The 23,430-nt window shown below is 37.3% G+C and overlaps 1 pseudogene across 1 annotated transcript; it reads right to left on the minus strand.

Annotated features, from left to right (window-relative positions):
- Positions 1–18,205: 18,205 nt before the first annotated feature.
- LOC147492185 (metal transporter Nramp7.2 pseudogene) lies at positions 18,206–19,751 on the minus strand (annotated as a pseudogene). Its single transcript, XR_015199436.1, has 4 exons — positions 19,708–19,751; positions 19,515–19,579; positions 18,613–18,875; positions 18,206–18,469 (listed from the first exon to the last, which is right to left on the minus strand). The product of XR_015199436.1 is annotated as a metal transporter Nramp7.2 pseudogene (transcript).
- Between the last annotated feature and the right edge of the window lie 3,679 nt (positions 19,752–23,430).

The raw sequence follows: 23,430 nt of genomic DNA on the forward strand, positions 1-23,430 counted from the left end.
CCTTGGACATCATGGTGTGAACCCTCCGTTGACCTGACATACTACCAAGTTCGAATCTGAATATACTACCAGCTCTTTCACCCCTAAATCCTATGCCAAGTCCAAACCTGCTATCACCGCTTTATACTCAGACTCATTGTTCGACGCAGCAAAACCCAGCTTCATTGATAATTCCAAGCTAGTATTCTTAGGTGTGACCAGCACCACCCCAATTCCATTCCCAGTATCGGTAGTAGACCCATATGCAAAGACTCTCCATCCGTTCTGCATGTCCCAAGGATCTAGGGGGTCGTGGTGTTGGTCCACTTCCTGTTCCATAATCATCTCCTCCCCCCAGGTGGGATCCTCGGCCGAAAACTCAGCCAAGAATTCAGCCATGGCTTGTGCCTTTTCCGCGGTCCTAGCTTGGTACTCAATATCATACGAACTCAGTATCACCGCCCATTTCAGCATCCTCCCTGATTTCTCGGCCTTCAGGGCCTACTTCAGCGGCAAATTGGTCACCACTACCACCGAGTAAGCATCAAAATACGGCTTCAGTTTCAGCGCCGAAAAGACCGAAGCCAAGGCAAACTTCTCAATCCTACTGTATCTTGTTTCGAATTCTAACATAGTCTTGCTCTGGAAGTACACTGGCCTCTCTGCCTTGTCCACTACCCTTATCAACACTAAGATAAATGCATACTCTGATACCCCCAGGTACAAATATAGCCTCTCCCCCTGCCCTGGGTGCAACAAGATCGGAGCCTTTCCTAAATACTCTTTCAACTCTTGGAAAGCCCTCTTGCATGCAGCAGTCCACTAAAAGTCGGTCGTCCTCCTCAAGAGTAGGTAAAAAGGTCGGCATTTATCCGAGGACTTTGATATGAACCTATTGAGCGCCGCGACCCTCCCAGCCAATCTCTGCACCTCTTTCACATTTTGTGAAGACAACATTTCCAACAGTGCCCTTATCTGGTCCGGGTTTGCTTCTATTCCGCGGTAGGTGATAATGTATCCCAAGAACTTTCCGAACGTACACTTTTCTGGGTTCAGCCTCAGTTTGTGTCTTTGCAGTATCGAGAATGTTTCCCTTAGCCTTACTAGGTGCTCCTCCTTGGTCATACTCTTCTCTACCATGTCATCTATGTAGATTTCCATTCCTTTCTGATTTTGATTTCAAATATCTTCTCTCCCACTCTCTGAAATGTTGCCCCTGCATTCTTTAACCCAAAAGGCATTCTAGTATAACAGTACATTCCCCCCTCCACTATGAACGCGCTATTCTCATGGTCAGGTTCTTACATCACCACCTGATTGTAACCCATCGTTGCGTCCATGAACGAAAAAATCTTGAACTCCGCGGTTCGGTCCACCAACTCATCTATTTGCGGCATGGGGTAGTAGTCCTTCGGGCACTCCTTGTTGACGTCTGTGAAGTCCACGCACATCCTTCCTTTCCCGTTCTTTTTGGGGACCGCTACCACGTTTGACAACCATTCTGTGAATTTGCATTCGCGGATGATCCCTGCATCCTTCAACTTTTTTACCTCATCCCAAATTCCTTGTGCATACTGCGATTTCACACTTCTCATTTTCTACTGGACTGGTCTGGCCCCTTCCCTCATATGCAATATGTGGCATGCAAACTCTGGATCTAGCCCCGCTAAATCATCAATCTTCCATGCAAACACATCACTATTCTCTATCCAGACTGCAATCAACTTCGCTTTCCAATCCTCTAACAAACTTTTCCCCACATTTACAAACTTCTCCTCATCCGCGACCCCTATATTCACCACCTCAATCTTATCCATTGTCTTGGCCACAACGAGAGACTCATTCCCGTCGACCATGGTCTGTAATTGCTATGCTGAGTTGTCATCCTTGTCTGACGCCTCTTTCTCTGGGGCGCGGACCAAATCTCTCGCTGTCACTTGTTGTATGTTCTAAGCCGCGACCTGATCACCCCTTATCTCATATGTTCCTCCATTAGTCTGGAAGTGGATCACTTGATAATAAGAGGATGGGATGGCCTTCATCTCGTGAATCCATTTTCTGCCCAAGATTGCGTTGTATTGTGAGTTGGTATCTACTATCATAAACCAGGTAAAAACTGTCACCGGTCCTGCCATCACCAGTAGCACCAACTCCCCTAACGGCTCCATCCTGCTGCCGTTGAAGCCGAACAAGTTAGTTTGGGAGGGCTTCATCTGCTTACTTTTTTCAATGCCTATTTCTTCCATCACGCCCTTGAACAACAGGTCCACTGAGCTTCCACAGTCTATCAGGACCCTTTTTACCATGTAATTACCCATCGCGATGGTGATCACCAGTGCATCCTCGTGAGGAGAGGTCACTGACACCAGATCCCTCGGAGTGAACTCTATTCGGTCATTTCCTTTGCCGGCCCTTGGTACTCAGACTACTCAACACCTCATTTATCTGCTGCAGACTGGATGTCCTCCACACCTTGTCTCTATGGGCATTCCTCCCCAGTGTTTCTCAACTGAAAATAACATTAATCGTACCCAGGATCCTGGCCGCGGCTGGAACCCTTTCGACCGGATGCACATCCTTGATAAACTACTTCAACTTTCCTCTCCCAATCATTCTCTCCACTAACCATTGCAACGCAAAGCACTCATTGGTGGCATGATTCCGGACCTGGTGATATGCACAAAATGGCTTTCCTTCTATTTCCCTGGGTGTACTCCGCGGTGCTTCATAATACTGCTTCCCATTGATTAATGGCAATATTTCTTCCAGCGGCTTGTTCAGTGTGGTTAGCTCTGTTTCGTGGTAAGGCTTCCTCTCCCTGTATTCTCTTCTGGCTTGCTCCCTACCTCTTTTTGCTTTCTGTGTTTTCCCCCTATAGGCTCCCCCATCTCAAGCCGCGGTCCTTTCTCAGTCTCTCCTGTCCTCCACTCCCACGACATGTACTAACTTCTCAGGCTTCTTGTGTTCTTTACTATTCCTCTGTAGAATATCCTCATATCTAATATATCTCTCTACCTTCAGATACAAAGCGTGTAAGGTAGTCACCTCAATCTTGGATACTGACTCATGGACTCTGGTTCCTTGTTTCAACCCATGCTGGAATGCTATGACCGCAGTGCGCTCATCCAGGTTCTCCACCTATAGTGTCTCTTCCTTAAATTTGCATAGAAAATCCCCAAGTGTCTCGGTGGTTTTCTGCTTAACATTAAAGAGGTCCGCGACATCTACTACCCTCTTTTTCTGATGGATGAAGTGATTTATGAAGGCCTGCTTCAGCTCCTCAAACCTTCGTATACTCCGCGACTCCAATCGATAGTACCAGTCCGAAGCTCACTTTTTCAAACTGGTAGGAAACATCATATAGCGGAGTCCGTCGTACTTCCCCTCTTGCCATAGTGGCATCTGCTTCCTGAAGTGGTGTAGGTGGTCCACCAAATCTCCCTTTCTATCATACCTCTCGAACTGAGGTTGCGTGAACCTCTTGGGTACCTTTGAATTCCAGACTGAGTCAGCTAGTGGGTTCTGATTTAAGCTAGCCACCACTTTCTTTGCCACACTGTGTTTTTCTTTCTCCGCCGTGCGGTTAGCTTCTCTGTCCCTTTCGATCATCGCTTGCACCATTTCCATGGTAATGCCTCTTGTGTTGTTCGCTCCAGGCTCATGAGGGATCTCCACGCCTTGTCCCTCCACCTCACTAACCACAAGTTCTGCTATTTCCGCTCCCCCTTGAGTGGATTCCCTTTCTGTCCTCAACTCATCATTTTCTTCTCTGAGCAGCTCTATCTCCTCTTGGAGCAACCTGGTTGAGTCCGCCTCCGTATCTTCGACCTCCTCTTCTGGCATCTCCTCATTCTCAATGTTCACCGATTCTTCCTCCCTGGCCTCAACTCTCACTCTTCTGGGTCTTCCCCTTCCTCTTCCTCGTCCTCTCCCTCTTCCCCTCTTAGCTGTAGGAGCCATGCTCTCACCTTTTTTTTTCTTACTAGGTCGTGGACTATCTCGTCCCCACAGACGGCGCCAAATGTGTGAACCACAAATTTAACTAATCTCCCTCTCTCTTTTCTTTTTTCCTCCTCTCTTTTTTCTCTATTGTTCTTTTTATACTCTCTTCCACTCTCCTCCTATCCATTGATCCCCCATCTCATCCCCTGATCACTATCTTCCCACCTGTCTCTTTAGGGTTACCACGGCCTTACTATCATGCTTCCCTTCTTTCTTTCCTTATCTCGCGTCTGGTCTCACTTGGGCATCCTCCTGATGTCATTACCTGCTGACGTCACTTTAGGGTTCCGCAGATGTGATTCCCTGCATCACACTCCTATTTCCTTACTCTGCTTTGGGCCAGGTCACCTGCCACCTTACTAGTCATAAAATGGGTTGATACATTCTCCATGAGCATCAAACACCTCCCCTTTTGTAGCATCTTTTGACCACCTCTTCAAACCGTATTGTGACAGTAAGCTTTTCAAGTTCACGTCATGAAGCACTTTAAGAGCATGTGAACATAATATCCTATCAAATTCAAACTTTTTGCAACTACATATGATGGTGTTATCTGAAAGAACATAAGTAACCTTCCGTTCTCAACCTCATACAAAAGAGGAAATGGTGTACGATTTACTAGTGTCATCAGCTACATCAAGAACTAACCTCAGATCAACAATTTTTAGGTACTCCTGTTGAAATTCTTCAAATATTTTTCTTGGTATATACTTTTGAAGCTTCACGTTTGACTTCCTATCCAGAATGAACATTAGGTATTGTTTGCATTGTCCTATTTTCTTCATATAGTTCATCGTCATTTTGATTTTTTATTGCCTTCTCGTACTGATCTACTATCTCCCATAATATTAAGTCATTCATAAAAAATCTCTTCAAATAATGGTTCACACTTTCACTTATTTGGGTAGTTGTCATTCCAGCACAAAAATGTTATCTACCATAAACTTGTGCCCATTTGTCACTTATTATATACAAAGATAGCAACCATTTATTCTCATGTAGATCATACTCTGTAAGCAACTTGTCCCACCATGACTCAAACTCCTCTACGGTTTCAGGATTGTAAATGCAGTTTCTAAAATCATCTGGGAATTTGATTGGTTGGTGAAAAAATGAGGCAAGTGTTTTTTAGCATTCTGACAGATGTGCCATAAACATAATCTATGATGAATTCCTAGAAATACTGCATAGATCGCATTAATTATGGATTGTGCTTGATTAGTGAAGATTACCTTTGGCTTTTTACCACCCATTGCTTCAAGGAACCTCTCAAACAACCACACAAGGCTACTTGTTTTCTCATTTGACAATAATGCAACACCAAAAAAATATGTTTGATGATGTGAATTAACCCCAACAATTGGCGCAAAAACAAAATCATAACTATTTGTACCAAACGTTGTGTCGAAACAAACAACATCACCAAAAAAAATGGTAATCTGACCTGATTTTGCATCAGCCCAGAAACACGCACAAAGGTGATTATCATCATTGTGTTGCGTATAGTAGAAAAATAATTTGTTCTCTCGTTTCTTCTTGCAAAAAAAATCGAGAAGACAATTAGCATCTCCTTTCTTTAAGAATGTAGTATGCACTTTTGTTACATAATTTTTGACATCTAATCGAATAAAATTTAAGTTTTGAGATTCTATAGCTTCCTTGCGAAAGTAAGAATGAATTTCACCTGTCTTTATCCCTGCAGCGTGTATATTTGACATCAAAGCAGATTGAGTAAGCTTAACACCTCTTTGTGATTTTAATAAATGAACTCTAGTTGGAGGGACCAAGTCGTGATTGTGACCTGGATTGAATTGTGTTATGTGATATTTTCCATTTTCTCCAATCTTAATCTCAAGTATAGCTGGACAACCAGTTCTTGACACTGCTCTATTTTTTTTATTGGAGTTCTTTTTTTACTTGGTTTTCCTTCAAATGAACAACAGAACTGTCTTCGAATCAGCTTGCCATTAGGAAGTTTGTAGAACTTGTGTTGCCTTATACGGAAACCAACGTCGCATCCGTACAAATTGTAAAAGTCATAAACATCTTCTTCTTATTGGAAAATCGTTTCCAATTGAATACTAACATCGTCTCCCATTTTGTCTTCCATATTCTTGTCAAGACCATCTTGTCTACAAAATTCACCCGACTCAATACCATTTTCATCAAACATATGCTCCTCCTCATTAAGATTATATTCTGATTCGTCATCGATTTGTTCCCCACACTACAAGAAAATAAACTTTTGCCCACGGATGCTCGGTATTTTTACCCACGGCCCAGAACCCTTGCTTGTTTATCAACAGATAAGGACCATGGCTAGTTGACCAAGGTCCGTGACAAGTTTCTGGTGCCAATAGCCACTGATGTGCAACGGTTGGAGCCGTGGGGTGTTGCCACGGTCTTTACACTTGGATACTTGTTGGAATGTTTTCCAACATGCTTTAGATCTTTGTAGAGTTGTCTTGAACCGTAGGCAAAAAGTCTTCAACCCAACGAAGATAAACTCCATCAAACTTGATCAAATTAGAAACCCTCGATCGCAACTCTGAACTCCCTTTCTCTCCCAACGTTGACCGCTATCGGTCTGAAGCTTCTCTCACTGATTATTCTTAGTTAAAAAAGGATGAATTCCAGATCTTTTCTCTAATTTTCTCCCCCCTTTTCTTCAAAACCCTAACTTTAGCAAAATTGAAAGTTGGAAGAGCGGTGAAAGCTTGAAATTTTGCCATTGAAGCAAAAAATACAATTCAATATGTTTTTCTTTCCTGAATTGAGATTCTTCTGTGTAAAAGTGTACTAGATAGTTGGAGATATCTTGCATTCATTTCCAATTTGAAGGTAAGAACTTTTGCTTGCTTTGTCCCTTTTGATTTTTGTATCTGTTTATTCTTGCGTATTTACTTCTTTGTTGCATTTTACATTTTGTTGTTGTTAAATTCTATCCAATCATACATTTTGTGTGTGTGTGTCAAATATTTGGGCGTGCCTTAGATCTGTCAAATGAAGTTCGGGTATCATAGATTATTATTGTGGAATATTGAGGAACTACTAAAATTCAGGATGTAACTTCCTCTTCATTTCTATGGATTGACATATATACGGGGATGATTATTTTAAAATATATAGAAAATAATACTTCGAATTTGTCTAGTATATCGATAAGTATGTTGGCCTTAATAGTTACGTAATTAAGCTATAAATCACATATATGGATGAAAAGTTGCCCTTCATAAACAACAAACTACATTTTCTTAGCTTTAGCTTTTAGTTGTCTGGGATTGCATCAAGTTTTCTTATAAGTTGGTCAATGTATATCTTTGTTCTGTTCTCTATGAGCTACTAAGTACTTGCAAAGCATTCTTTACTTGTTCAATGCCTACTCTTATGCAAAAGCATTATTTACTTGTTCAAAGCCTACTTTTATTCCTTTTAGATTGTTTTAGAATAAAGTCAGAAATTAGTGCGCGGGTGATGAGCCCCCAGAAAAGGGGTCAATGCCTGACTTTTGTATATGAGATAGGTATGATTATGTATAATATGGGTTATAGTTGAACTGATTTCCCTGTCAATGTATGCATTTATCTAGGTCATTCACCCGAGAAGGTTTTTATAAATGTCTTAGATATAATGTGATTGAAGGGATGATCAGTATAATCACTTAGTTTGAAAAGCATTGGTTACTGTGTCATGTTGAAATTCAGTGGAGACTAAAGGTTTTAAAAAAAAAGTTGAATTTGAAGACCAAAATTAACTCACTATTTCTAAGTTTTATTGCTTGTTTTCCCTAAAGCGTTGTACAATAATCAAGTGTCCCTATAGTTTATCCTTTACTTATTTTTTTGATTCACGAGTAGTCGCCCAATTTCTAGAAGAATCTTGATATGGTTGAAGATTTAGTTATTGATACAACTATTGTATTCTTGCAAAGACAGATATGTACAAGGTTGTAAAGATCTACAAGGCTATAGTAAAGATGTGAAAAATCATTGATAGTCATTGACCCAATATTTACTCCTTTGGTTGAGATTTGGAGGTAACATATAGCTATTTTGATTAACTACTATTTAATTTAATTACCAATATTGCACATAAGTTTTCCATATTGATAACTCGTAAAAACTAAACTAAATTACTCTAACTTCATTCTTACGGCATCAATTATTTTTTTCTTCTCTCACATATATATTCATTCAATATATAGAGTACGGATTCGTTCCACTCTTAACTCTCAAGACTTAAACAAATTCAATTAAACAAACACAAAGAACAATGGTGAGAGTAATGTGTGATGTGAAATTTCTATACTATCATTCCCAACACAAGAACAATAATAACAAGTCATAATTTAATAACTAATTTAAACTCTATTAATCTATTTGAACAATAACAATAATGATTCAAAATGAATTAAAACTAATTTAGAACTAAGATTATGAATAACTACTTATCAAATTAAAACAAACTAATTAATTGAATGTAAAAACTAGATCTAAACTAAGTTATTTGAACTCCTTAATGGAATCTAACCTCCTTTTCTAATCTAGATCTAGGTATCTTTAAGAGTTAAGTCTTCTCCATACAAATGGAGGAGACCAGATCCACTTTTTCGTGCATGGGCTGAGGAGCCATGTTTTGGGCTAGAAAATCGAGCCCAAAACTCAATCTCTTCAGTCTATAGGGCCCTTTTCAGGTGGATCTGACTTCAGCAGGCTTTTCGTCCACTTTTGCTCCTCTGATTGGGTCAAGGCTTGGGCCATTAGAAAGCGCTTTCCGAGTCGGTCGTTTTGACATAAGGTAGGCCCAATTCCAAGGCCTGAGTCCAAAGATACGGTCTTCAAAAGTTCTGCTGACTTTTGTGTGATGTTTCTGCCCGCATTGACTCTGACTTCTCAGCTTCTAACCGGGCTTTACAAAGGCTTTTTCTCCTTAAATCTTGGCCTTTATTCATAGAACTTCTTAGCAACCAACCCTTGCTCCTTTATATCGCCAAAGTGGCACATTTCTGTACAAAATAGACTTCAATGCCTGAAATATATAAAAACACGTAATCAACATTAACTCTTATTTATTACTCGCATAATTGGTCTAAAAGTATTATTGTTAATGGGTTAAAACTACAATTTTGGGCTCTTATCAAACCACCCCCACACAGCATTTTGCTTGTCCTGAAGCAAATATGAGAAATTAGCATAAGTGACCAAAAATGGAGTTCTAACTAATCTCGTTTCGCCGAGTGCGATTGCATTAACCATATGAAACAAGGCCTTAAACCACTAGGAATACCCTAGTGGACGAGTTATGGCCTCATGAGAGTTTTCCAGTGAAGTTACTCACAAACTTCATCTATACTACAACGACTAAGAAATAAAACTATTGTTTTCTAATTTATGCTCCCAATTATCTATATATCTCACTAGCAATGGATACAGAATAAACAAGTTGAAACCTAAGCTAATATATGCATAATAATCAATCATTTATGAATAAACATATATACAATGAGTAATACTATGAAAAACACTAGTAGGTCCGTTTCTGAAAACTCGGAATAGCGTCCTTAAGTAGGTCCTCACATAAATGTCAAGACAAAAACCACTCTAATTTTTCCGCTCAAATTTCGCTACTCCAGTGTGCAGTGGGCACACTTTACCTTACAATCTCAATGACACGCAAGGAAGCCGGAGTCGATCAAACACATCTGCCACTTTCTATCACACTAACCTATTCCTAATTGAGCTAGAGGTCTTTATTAGGTGTTGCGGGGATTAGGAGATGGTTTAAGAAGGAAGAAAATGGATATTCTAAAAGGAAAAGTCTGAGATAATAGAGTCTTCATATTATGTAACTAGAGAAAACTTGTTCTTTACTTTTGCTTCTATACTTTGTTTCCATCCTTAGCCATATTTTTCTTTTTCTTTGGCTTTTGACTCCTTTGATTATATTTTTGGAGTTCTAACTCTTTATTTTTTTTATTTGGATGGAAACTTTCTTTTCTTATTTGAAGCGACTAACAAATTCTTGATTTCAAAGGTCTTTCTCTTTTCTATTATTCATCTCTATTCTCAGACTCATTCAAAGAATGGGTAGGTTGATTTTTTTTTTTTATTTTGTTTTGTTTGTAACAGAGTAAAGGATTTGCGGTTTATGAAAGGCTAAAGAAAGGCTCAGAGGAGGCGACTAGTGGAAAATAATTTATAAGTTGGAATTCTGGCTATATCGATCAAAAGAGGGCCTAAATTCTCGCTTAGGATATGGTATAGTGATCAATCAAGTGGACGTGTGATTTCTCTATCCGGATTTTACTTCTCCCTTGTGTCATTTCTTAAATGTTTCACTCATATAAAACTTTAGGCTATATTCTCACAGGATTTGTAGAATAAGTACTCTAGCCTAGGTTTCAGAAACTTACTGCCAAACAATCAAAGATACTCATGTAATATATTTATAGATAAATGCAAAGATTATTACCTACGTATTAACCTAAGTTTCTACAAATTATTCTTATGCAAAAGCTACGTGAGACTTCTAGATTATTCGGAGCATAGAGAAAGAAAACAATACCAATATTCCTAAGTGTATAGCATAACTTTTATTTATTTACTTTTTTGAAATTTTTGAATTTTTAACTAGACAACAAGTACATATTATACATATCTATATCCTAACAAATGTCTTAATTACACGTGTTTCTATGCCCCCCCCCCCCCAAACAAGAAGCATGCTTTGTCCTCAAAGTATTTAAATAAATAGGGTAGAGAAATATCATTGAAACGCGTGAAATTTTGGAACATCTGCAAAACAAGGTTATAACATACTAATATAGCAAATAAAACTGACGCAACTCGATATGAGTTCCACCCGTTATGGGGTTAACAAGAATCAAATTGCTTGGGACATAAGCAGACACTAACTGAAATAAAAACTAACCTTAACTCCAGCGTTTAAACGTTGTCAACCTCTTCTATAAAGAAATGAGGTTCCTTCGCATCCTAACTGCAAGATCCTTTCGCGGAACCAATGTTCATAAGTCTCGCTTCCCAACAAGTGTTCGAAAGACTTCTCCGGTATCACTATAGGAGAATTCATCACAAAACTACTCTCTAGAACAGCTGCAACGATCCTGGAACAACCCACAAAAATTTGGAATTTTTCGTGCCCACGGGTCGGTGGGGGGGGCAAACTCAACCTATGCCCGGTAGGTAGCGGGTGCTGGGTGAATTTCTAGTTCCAGGCACTTGGGCGCAGGGCGCGCTCACTTTTTGTCTTGGTAGAGCTGGTCGCTCAAGAAATTTTTTTGAGTTCCAGTGTGCTTGGTAGGTAGTCACGCCAGTTAAATTTTGACCAGACAATGCCTAGGGCGTGAGGTGCGCCCGAGGTCTTTGAAATCTTTTGAAGTGAGAAGGAAAAAGAAAGGAAATTTGGGAGTGAAAGGTGAGAGATGAATGTGATATATGTTAGTTTTGTGTGGACAATGAATGAAGTTTATATAGGTTTGAGTTTCCAAAATGAATTCGGAAGTTTCCAAAACTTTTTAAGGCAATTGCCAGAAATAGAAATTTCCAAAATCGGAAACGAAAACTACCATATTCTTGATTCTAATACAAACCTAATATCCCTTAGACTGAATTTAGAATAGTAACTTCTAAACTCTTATAACTTTTATCCTACCACCATATCTAATCCTAGGCATACCCATATCGGCAATATTCTCAACCATCACTCCAAAACAACTTCTAAAATGGAGGATCATATAACAAATCATGCTAGAGTAAATAATACCACCCCCAAAAAATTCGGGAAGGTGGGATTAACAATAAAAACAATGCACAATTTGAAAAGAACCATATTATATTAAAATTGAAATTCAAACAACATTTAACAACCAAATTCAAATTTAACTACGGAATTCAAAATTAACATCCGAATTAATAAAAACAATAATGCAATACATGCATAATTCACACCATAGAGAAACATTACTCAAAAACTAAGAAAACATGCAAGAGTGGAAGACATGAATTATGTTAACCGTGGACTTAGGATCCGGTACTTCCAGCCACACACTCCCTAGGGAGGGCCCGGTTACCTGAATGGTGCACTTATCAATATATGGAAGTGAAAGGAAGTACACCGAAGAATAAAATGAGTCTTTTATAGTCAGATACTCAAGACTTTATCTAACACATATGTATATAATGAACATGTAGTTTAACATATATCAATAACCGAAATAGTTGTGGATCGTTCCATAAATAATTACCGTGGAATGCACCCCCAAACAGAAACAAGCACTAAGATTTTCGACGACGTAACTTAGGGAAATGAAAGCGAAGTCTGATAGATCTAGAACGTAACCGAGCATACACCTTCTTTTTCCTCCAACGAAGAGGTGGCCAAGTGAATGAGTGTGAAAAATTGGATGGTTGTGGAAGATACTTGGAATGTGGATAAGTGTTAGAAGAAAAGGGTGGGAATAATGATTAGATTCTGTGAGGGATTAGCTCAGGTAGTTGGTGGTAAGGTGGTGCTCTAGGCAATGCTTAAGAGGGTGGATCATCACAGGCTCTTAGAAACTCGTCGAATTCCTCATCTAGGTTGTTCGCATCCATATAATTATGGTATTCATCTCCATCTTTGAGGAATTCATCAATCTCGTCTATTGTGAGGTTTACTCCATCTTTTGTAGTGCCGGAAGGTAGGGTGGAAATTTCTTTCTCTAGTTCAGTTATGTTCAAGGAGTCAAAATTGTGATCTTTATCTTCTTCCATAAAAAGGGTATCTACTAGTGTAGGGACGAGATCGTTGGAAGCACCAATGTGATATACCAAACTCTCAATAGACTTAACTTTACCTTCTACAGGAAAACCTAGTTGTATCTGCTTTTGTCTAAACATGTTAACTTCCATAGAAAGATTTCGAAAAGAAAGAGTCATTGAGCCATCCCGGCAATTGATTTGGGCATTGGCAGTTGCCAAGAAAGGACGCCCTAAGATGATGGGAATAGAATCATGAGCAACTTCTGTGTCAAGAATAACAAAGTCGGCTGGATAGTAAAAATCCTGCACTTTAATGAGAATGTTTTCAACTACACCCTTGGGATACTTAATAGAACGATCGGCTAACTGCAAAGTCATTTTGGTTGGTTAAAGTTTTGTTAGACCCAGTTGTTTATATAAATAAAAAGGGAGTAAGTTAACACCGGGCTCCCGTGTCTAATAAAAAGCGCTTGTTATGAAGGTATCACCTAAGGTGCATTGTCTGATAGGATCGACCGGGGTCCTTGTACTTAACAATTCCGTTATGTTCGGATAAAGAGGGATATTGTTGTTTAAGAAGGGTTCATTAGGGTATGTTGGTTTTCCTCTTATTGGTGCACAATTCTTTTTAGAAACTTAAGCGTGTCCGAGTAAACTTTTTATAGCATCTAGAAAAGGTAAGTTTATAGTCAGATTTTTAAACACTTCCCTAATGTCATCAAAATTTTCGTCCTTTTTAGACATAACTAGTCTTTGGGGATATGGTGGTTTATCTCTATATTTAGCAATATTATTAGTCTTTGCTTTATCTCTATCCGTTTTCCATCTAGGTGTCCATATTGGAACCTCTACAGTGTAGGATCATCACTTTCTATTATTGGGTCTTGTAATGTTTTCCCTTTTGGTTGTGGTTTAACCGGGTACTTCTACAAATTGTAGGGTCTTGAGTTTCTATTATAGTATTTGGTATGGTATCATTTTTAGTTTGGGGTGATCTTTAAACATAGTCACTTGGTTATCAACTACTACATACTGAGCGAAGGGTAGTGATACTACTGTAGGTCCCCTTAGTTTATATTACCATTACTGATGAATACTATTTATTTCAAAAGCGGTGTTTGTTGACTTAGGATTAGGCTTTTGACTTGAAACACACCGGTTTGGTTATTATTTTGGTTAGAAGACATGTCAATAACCTTTTGGCATAAAGACTGCATCATTTGCATCGTTTGTTTCATCATATTAGAGTTTTGATCATGTTGATCTTTCATCAAGTTGGAGTTTTGTTGCATAATTTGATTTTGTTTCTCCAACAAGGTCACTACTACTTTGTCTGTAGATGGTTGGACTGGAATTAAAGCTTGGTGATCGTTCATGTCTTGATGTTGATAGTTGTGGGTCATGGGCACTAAACCTTTATTTTGGTCACCTAAGTTTCCTTGTCCTTGATGTTGAGTTAACTGGTTAAAGTGTGATGGTTGTGGTGGTGGTTGTGCATAGACAAGAGGACAATAGAAGTCAGAATGCTCAAGACTAAAACAGACATTACAACGAGTAGAGTTAATCTTCATGACTGGAGTGGGTTGTTGTTGAATAGAGAGGGCATCTACCTTTTTAGTGAGGGCATCGATAAGAGTTTTAAGCTCGAGATCAATTTTAACCTCAAAAGAAGAAGGAGTGGAGCGGGAAGATTCGTTACCTCCCCAATTGTTGTTCCTCTTAGATTGATCTTCTAAGAATTTATAAGCTTCCAAGGCTCCTTTACTAAGAAAACTACCCCCAGTCATGATATCTAGAACCTCCTTATGATTATGTAAAAGCCCCTTGAAGAAGGCACGAACAAGCATGTCCTTCGCAAGATTATGATGCGGGCATTCAATGAGAAGATCAGTGAAACGATTCCAGACCTCTGAAAAGGATTCATGAGGATTCTGGTGGAAGAAATGAATCTTTTGAAACATTTCATTTGTCTTCAGTGGTGGGTAAAACTGTTTCATGAACAATTGAACAAGATTAGCCAATGAGTCCACAGAGTTTGGCGTTTGGGCAGTTAACCAAGACGCCACCTTGTCGGCTAGGGTGAATGGAAACACCCTAAGTTTAACTTGATCCGTACTTACGCTAGGATGATGGAATGTAGTGAGAACTTGGTCTATCCTACGCATATGCTGGTAAGGCTTCTCATGGTCTAAACCATGAAAAACTGGTAACAAGTTAAATCTACTGAAAAACTGGTAAGGCTTCTCATGGTCCCCCACTAGGTCTGCAAGAACGATGCACGACTTAGGGCCATCGTTTAGGGCATTATAAAAATCAGAGAGAAGAGTCTCTTGTTCTTTAGACATTGATGCAGGTGTAGTGTGTAAAATTCTAGATAGGCTTGTGGTATTTATGTCTACGAAAAACAAGCCTGATTATACTAGAATTAAAACTCCTCTGACAGAAGAGGCGAGGAGTGGAAGAAGGAGTACCTAAATGCCTCCTTGCTACGCGTTTGAATAGCGCCTTGTATACACGATCTCAGTGTTTCTATGATGTTAGAAACACTGAATAACTTAAAGAAATGAAAATTTGACTGACACATGTGAAAATCGGGTCGCTCGGGAGAGGGCGCAGTCGTGCTTTCGAAAATGGCCTTGGTAGATGCGCTCAAGGCCCTATCTAACTCAAGTTCCAGGTAGTTAAGCGCGGGCACGCTTGGAAATAGGCTACCTAGGGAACGGGTCGTGCTCGTGCTTGACACAATGTCCAGGCGGTTGAGCATAGGGCGCGCTTGGAAATAGGCCATCTAGGGCGCAGGGCGTGCTAAGGTGGAATTTGGAATTCCAGTGTTTTGGGCGCGGGTCGCGCTCAGGTTTGGCCTTGTATGGGCACGGGTCGCGCTCTCCAAAAAATTTGAAAATTTTAGAGTAGATTGCTAAGACGTCTATCAAGTAGCCTGCACAATTTCAGATCAATCGGAACTATGAAAGTCCTTCTACTGCCCTTCAAAGTTTGGGAAACAGTGTTCGGACACAATACAAACCATTGAATGGTTAACCAATCAAAACAGAGAAAAAAATCGCCAAAATTTTACTGGAGACTCCTAACAGATCATGGGTATTTCTGTAAAAAATTTAGAGTAATTGGAGTTCTACAAACTCTCCTTATAGGCTGTTGTTTCAGAAATTAAGTGTTTGCAAAACTGCAGAAACACACTGGAAACACTCCACTAGTTAGGAAGTCAAAACAAATAAAAAACTCGTCAAATTTTTACTGCGACCTCTTGACTAATGATAGATACTTCTGTAAAAATTTTAGAATTTTCGGAACTGCTTAAGTAATCTTACTTGTCTGTTTTTCAAAAACTTACGGTTTGAAAACTGAAATGCAGCACTATAAAGATCGTATTAGTTCACTAGGTAAAACAACTAGGAAAAATCTGAAAAGATTACAGTAAATCAATAACACCTTAAGAATTATTCCTGTAAATTTTCAGAAGTTTTCAAAATTTACAAATACTTTTACTGCAGTGTTTTCTTTTGTGAATCCGCAGCCCCAATGCCTAAAACAGTGAACAGTTCCAAAAATTCAAGAAATAAGAATGAAAAATTAAAATGGTGGGTGGGTAGAGAATAGGGGATTGCCCCTTGAATTCAAGAAATTGAATTCTTGTCTTGAACGAGATTAAGATGGCAGCGACGCTATTTGATAACCCGTAAAAACTAAACTAGATTACTTTAACTTCATTCTTACGGTATCAATTATTTTTTTCTTCTCTCACATATATATTCATTCAATATATAGAGTATGGATTCGTTCCACTCTTAACTCTCAAGAATTAAACAAATTCAATTGAACAAACACAAAGAACAATGGTAAGAGTAATGTGTGATGTGAAATTTCTATACTATCATTCCCAACACAAGAACAATAATAACAAGTCGTAATTTAATAACTAATTTAAACTCTATTAATCTATTTGAACAATAACAATAATGATTCAAAATAAATTAAAACTAATTTAGAACTAAGATTATGAATAACTACTTATCAAATTAAAACAAACTAATTAATTGAATGTAAAAACTAGATCTAAACTAAGTTATTTGAACTCCTTAATAGAGTCTAACCTCCTTTTCTAATCTAGATCTAGGTATCTTTAAGAGTTAAGTCTTCTCCATATAAATGGAGAAGACCAGATCCACCTTTTCGTGCATAGGCTGAGGAGCCATGTTTTGGGCCAGAAAATCGAGCCCAAAACCCAATCTCTTCAGTCCACAAGGCCCTTTTCAGCTGGATCTGACTTCAGAAGGCTTTTCATCCACTTCTACTCCTCGGATTGGGTCAAGGCTTGGACCATTGGAAATCTCTTTCTGAGCCGGTCGTTTTGACATAAGGTAGGCCCAATTCCGATGCTTGAGTCCAAAGATACGGTCTTCGAAAGTTCTACTGACTTTTGTGTGATGTTTCTACCCGCATTGACTCTGACTTCTCAGCTTCTAACTGGGCATTATAAAGGCTTTTTCTCCTTGAATCTTGGCATTTATTCACAGAACTTCTTAGCAACCAACCCTTGCTCCTTTATATCGCCAAAGTGGCACATTTCTGCACAAAATAGACTTTAATGCCTGAAATACATAAAAACACGTAATCAGTATTAACTCTTATTTATTACTCGCATAATTAATCTAAAATTATTATTGTTAAGGGGTTAAAACTACAGTTTTGGGCTCTTATCACATATATTAAAATTGTGAATGTCCTTGGTTAATTTAAATAATTGTCTTTGTCTACCATTGCTGTTATAGGAGCTTAACAGGCTGCAACTATCCTTTGATCAGTTGGTTTTGCAAGAAATATATGAATTTGCTTTTTCACCAAGTGTAAGTGGTATGATCATTTTTGTTTGGAATGGTGGTGTTTAGGTGAGCGAATACCTTTTGAGCAAGCAATTCTTCCAAATCTGTTTGTTTGTGATATACCACCGCTTCATTTGCCAACAAGTTTGGTTTTTCCTATCTGGTCTTTATAGTTTACACTACACCATAACAGGCTATTTGCAACCGCAAAAAACCGTTGCTAATAATTTTTGCAACACTTTTTAAGCGTTGCAAATATAGTGTGGGTAAAGTGTTGGAAATGTTTGCAATGGTTAATAAGCGTTCCAAACAGAAATTTCCAATAGTTATTAACCGTTGCAATAATTATTTGTAACGCTTTTTATAATTATTTCGTACACAAATTTAAAACCTTTGAAACGGTTTTTTTATTTCACAAACACTTTTTATGCGTTAGTAATTTGTTAAAAATATTACCAACGGTTTTTAACCGTTGCAAAGTTGTTAGTTAATTTTGAAAAAATTAATTTAAAAGTCATTTGTATCGGTTATGAACGGTTGCTGATAAAAAATAATAATAAATCATAAATTTACAAAAAGACGCCCCTCTTGCACTATATACAAAAATCATAAATTCTTATTTAAGCTAAATTTATCCTATACACAATACATTTTCATACTATTTTACAAAGAAACCATAATATATATGGGAAAAAAAACTGATAAAGTACAAAACTAATCCAACCATATACATTCACAACTTTGAGCGATTTTCTAAACCTCACAAACTTATTGTTGGATTATTACCATAAAAAATGTTTTCGTACTATGATCCTAAACAAGAGATAACAGCTTGCGTTGTTGAAAACCCTACGCCCATTTACTTCCACAAATGCTCCAAAAGAGGTCCTAGCTTTAAGATAAAATAGTCGACCAAGAAATGATCATGAAGCGGACAATAAGGGGATTAAGACCAATTCAAAAGCTAAATACTGATAATCTAAGGTATAGTGGATTGAGCTTAATAGTAAAGAAGGACTAGGGATTCTCACCTCTGCATCAAAACCCAAATGGAGAATCATGAAAGATTCACATTATCAAGCACAAACTTATCTCTCAGCAGCAACGTCTGGAACCGGTTAATACCCTACAATTGTAGATGATAGGGCTACAATATTTTGCTTCTTACCAGTGGATACACCATGATTAGCAGCTAAAGACTGGATTATAAGCGCAAAGATCAATCCAATGAGAATTACCCATAAAAGCTGGCGCAATGGAGCAAAATATAATGTTATCGTAACTTCAATAATATTTCAACAATTAAAAGCAAAACTTTGTTTAATCTTATAGTATATTACCTCATATCTGTGTTTAGCTCCAGCTTGTAAATCAATTTCCATTGCACCAAAAACACATCAAATTCCTTAAGCAAATAGTCCCAAAACAAATCAAGTTCTTGCAGGTACGCATACACCTAATGTTTATTTATCTCTCTTAAGAAAATTGAACATAAAATGACATCGAAATTCAATCATTTCTGTTTTGTGTCAGATGGATCATGGAAGTGAGCTTAGAAACTAATAATCATCAATATTATAATAAGGATTCAACTTTAATACCCTACTAAGTACTAACTAACATGCGATTTTGACAACTAATAAACGCAACTGTTTTACTTAAATACAACATATGAGATCAGATATTGTCTTTGTATTCCATAAAAACTAAAAATGAGAATAATCTCAATCCCGTTTCAAGTCCTACATTGCTTCTAGAATTACAATCAGCTACCAATACTAACCCCCTAAAAAATAGAACAATCCTAATAAGACTATCTAGCGAGCTCATAACAAAACTTACCCACATCATAATAATTTACTCAGTACCAAGAAGAGCTGAAATTTTTGCATTTAACTTTAACATTGCAAAATAAAGGATATTTAAAACTTACAATTTCCAGGATCCAAATAAGCCAGTGATACTAAAAAACTAGGCCCCACAAACGACAAGAAATTTCTGCACGCATATTTCTAAATATCTAATGGGAGGATAACGAGGCTAAACCCACCTGCCCTGCACAGCCTTCAGATTAACCCACCATCGAGCCACCTTATTTGGGTGAAATGACCACTCAAACTACTGACACAATAAACGCACCCTCACGCAGCACAAACAGCTGAACCGACATATTCTTAAAACTAAATATTTTCATCATTTATGCATGTCCTAGATAGAACCATGAGAACTTAAATGAATCAGACACAAAGTCCTATTAGAATATATATCATCACAACACACTAAGGGAAAAAGAAAACAATCTTTCTTTCTTTTTACACGTGCGACCAAAAACAATTTACAGAGATATGAACCATTTCAATATTTTTGAAACAAGCATTAATTAAATTAACAAAACTAGGTTTGTCAATATAATAAAGAGAAGCAAAGCAACCAAAGAAAATAATCTTTTATGTTCACAATCTACAATCTTAAGTGCGAAATAACTGTAGTGTAAAAAGAACAAAGAAATATAGGCAAGTAGACCTGCATAACTTTCTACAGTAATATAAAAATCTCTATGCGGTGTACTGTGGGAACATTTCCAACCAATTGACAAGGAAAATATATGCATCTTCAACTACAAATCCAAATACCCCAAGTTATCCATTTCAAACTAAAATAGTTAAAATCACATAACCCCTTTCATACATTAATCACATAACAATAATCAAAATCAACAAAATTTAAGCTTTCAACTTACCAATTCTTTGGTCACCAGAAGTATACAAATCCGAACTAGTATTAGTATACGAAAACCTAACACCAGCAGGTGAATCAAGAAACAGTACATTTGCCACTGAAATAAAAAAAAATTAGCCCATCAACCAACGCAACATAAAAAAGAGTACAAGAACAAGAAAATTGGATATCCATATGTTCTAGGCACCATAAGCAATGGAAAAACACCCGGGACCACCAAAATTGAATAGACAAAAACCTAATTTTAATCAAAGTTGATACAGTGTCAACCAAAATTTAAACAAACAAACAAAAGATATTCATAAAAAAACGCACCTTTGAGTCGAAACGAAATCGAAACTAAGCGGCAGAAACTCTAGAAACAGAACCCCTAGTTTTGTCAGAGAGAGATCGAGTAGAGCAACTAACTTCAAAAGTGGAGAGAGAGAGAGAGAGAGAGAGAGAGAGAGAGAGAGAGAGAGAGTAGCAAACCCTAGTTTTGTGAGAAGATGAAGTACGAGAAAGAGAGTTGGGCTTTAATTTTGGAGGAATTACTATATGAGCGTGACTTTTTTTTCTTTTCCCTCTCTCCACAAATTTCCAATTTGTTCGATTTTAGAATTTGTAACCCTTATCACACGCTTAGAAAGCATTACAAAGTAATTCAAAAAATCATCCGGAATTAAAGTAACACTTAACCATATGTCCAACGGTTATAAAGCGTAGGGAAGTTAGCAACGGTATAAAAGTGTTAGAAGATAAAAAAGGGCAATGTTGCAAATATCCTGTTATGGTGTAGTGTTATGTTTGTTGGCTATATATACAAGAGGTAGTAACTAATATGGATGACAAAGATGTAGAGTAGTTAACTTGGCTTCTGAAGGGTTATGATATTTAACTCCATTTACCTTCTTATTTTGTTATAGGGACAGTACTATATATAGTGTTTATCTCATATTTAAGTGAGTTACTACACACATGGTGCTATTTGTTCTTACTTGATAACCCGTAAAAACTCAATTAGATTACTCTAATTTTATTCTTACGATATCAATTATTTATTTCCTACTCTCACATGTATATTCATGTAATATATAGAATACAGATTCGTTCCACTCCTAAACTACCAAGACATAAAAGAAATTCAACTAATTAAACAAGGAAACAATGGTGAGAGTAATAATTATGGACGTGAATTTATACTACGAGATAATACTATCAATTGATTTTATGCTAATATTAACTAAAGTAATTATTTATAGGTGAATCAAATATGGAGAAAACTAGAGAGAGATTAAAATCCATTTTTGGTTTCTTAACATGCTAGCATAGATTTGTATCGAAAATCCTAGTCTAGATATTCTCACACAAGGTTAAAATATAAAGACTAGACCTTTAACGATCCCTAATTACTTTATACTCTCTCTAGTCATAAACTAATTAGTATGAGAGAAAGCTTGTTCCCATTCTCATGGCAAACTCACTATTCTCTAGTTTAGATTAAACTCTTCTTATCTTTAAGTCAAGAAAAACCTAAACTTAAAATCCTAAACAACAAATCTATACTAACAAATCAAGTCCTCTCAAAACTTCATTCAAACTCCCTCTAATGGGAGTTTAGCTTTGATTCATGGTACTATCATGAACAAAAGAATGAAAGGAAGACATAATGTAAAGAAAAAGTAATTGAATTGAATAAACTAAAACTTTTATTAATAGATTCTAATGGAGGCTACAAACTAAACTAATTAACTAAATCTAACTTAAACTAAAGAGGGAGAGAGAGAGAACCCTAATTTAAAACTAAACTAAAGAGGGGAGTAGTCAAGTTTTGTTTTGCCTTAAACCACTTTATATAGGAGAGGGTTAGGTTTACAATTCCGTACATGGGCTTTGGAGCCATGTTTTGGGCCATGAAATCAAGCCCAAAACCTAATTATATATGTCCAAAAAGGGTTTCTCTATGTGAAATTATTTCAACACCCTTTTCGTCTACTTTTACTATTCTGATTTGGTCAAGTCTTGGACCATTAAAAATCTCTTTCCGAGCCGGTCGTTTTGACATATAATAGGCCAAATTCCAAGGTCTGAGTCCAAAGATACAGCCTACGGAAGTTATGTTGACTTTTCTGCTCTTTTTCTACTCGCGTTGACTTTGACTTTTCAACTTTGACTAGGCTTTAAAAAGGTTTTTTCTCCTTGAAACTTGGGTTTTAACCATAAAACTTCTTAGCAACCAACCTTTGCTCCTTTCTCTTACAAAAGTGACATATTTCTTTACATATTTGACTCCAAAACCTGAAATACACAAAAGCACGTAAACAATACTAACTCTTATTTATTATACACATAATTGGTCTAAATGTAATATTATTAACGGGATAAAACTACGGTTTTGGGCTCTTATCAAACCACCCCCAAACAATATTTTACTTGTCCTCAAGCAAATATGAGAAATTAAAATAAGTGACCAAAAATGTATTTTTAACTAGTCTCGTTTCGCTGAGAGCGACTGCATTGACCATATCCAATAAGGCCTTAAACCACTAAAAATTCCCTAGTGGACGAGTTATAGCCTCGTGAGAGTTTTCTAGATAAGGTACTCACAAACTTCATTTATACTACAACGACTAAGAAATAAAAGTAATTGTTCCCTAATTTTATCTCAGAATATATACGTCTCACTAGTATTTAAACAAGGATGATCATTCTAAAACTTAAACTAATACATGCATAATAATCAAATCATCTAAAGATAAACAACTATACAATGAACTATGATATGAAATGCAATGGCAGGTCCGTTTATGAAACTTTTGGATAGCGTGCCTAAGTAGGTTCTTACAAGGAATGTCTCAAAACACATAACACTATGATTTTTCCACTCAAGTTTGCTAACTCCAATGTGTAGTGGGCACACGTTTCCTCACAATATCAATGACAATCCAAGGAAGTCGAGGTCGATCAAACACATCTACCACTTACTATCACACCAACATATTCCTAATTGAGCTAGATGTCTTTATTAGGTGATATGAGGGCGTAGGTGTTGATTAAATAAGGAAGAAAATGGATATTCAAAAAGACAAGTCTGAAAAAATAGGGTCTTCATATTATGTAACTAGAGAAAA

The sequence above is a fragment of the Coptis chinensis genome, chromosome 6 (genome assembly GCF_015680905.1).
Source record: "Coptis chinensis isolate HL-2020 chromosome 6, ASM1568090v1, whole genome shotgun sequence".
Taxonomy (NCBI): domain Eukaryota; kingdom Viridiplantae; phylum Streptophyta; class Magnoliopsida; order Ranunculales; family Ranunculaceae; genus Coptis; species Coptis chinensis.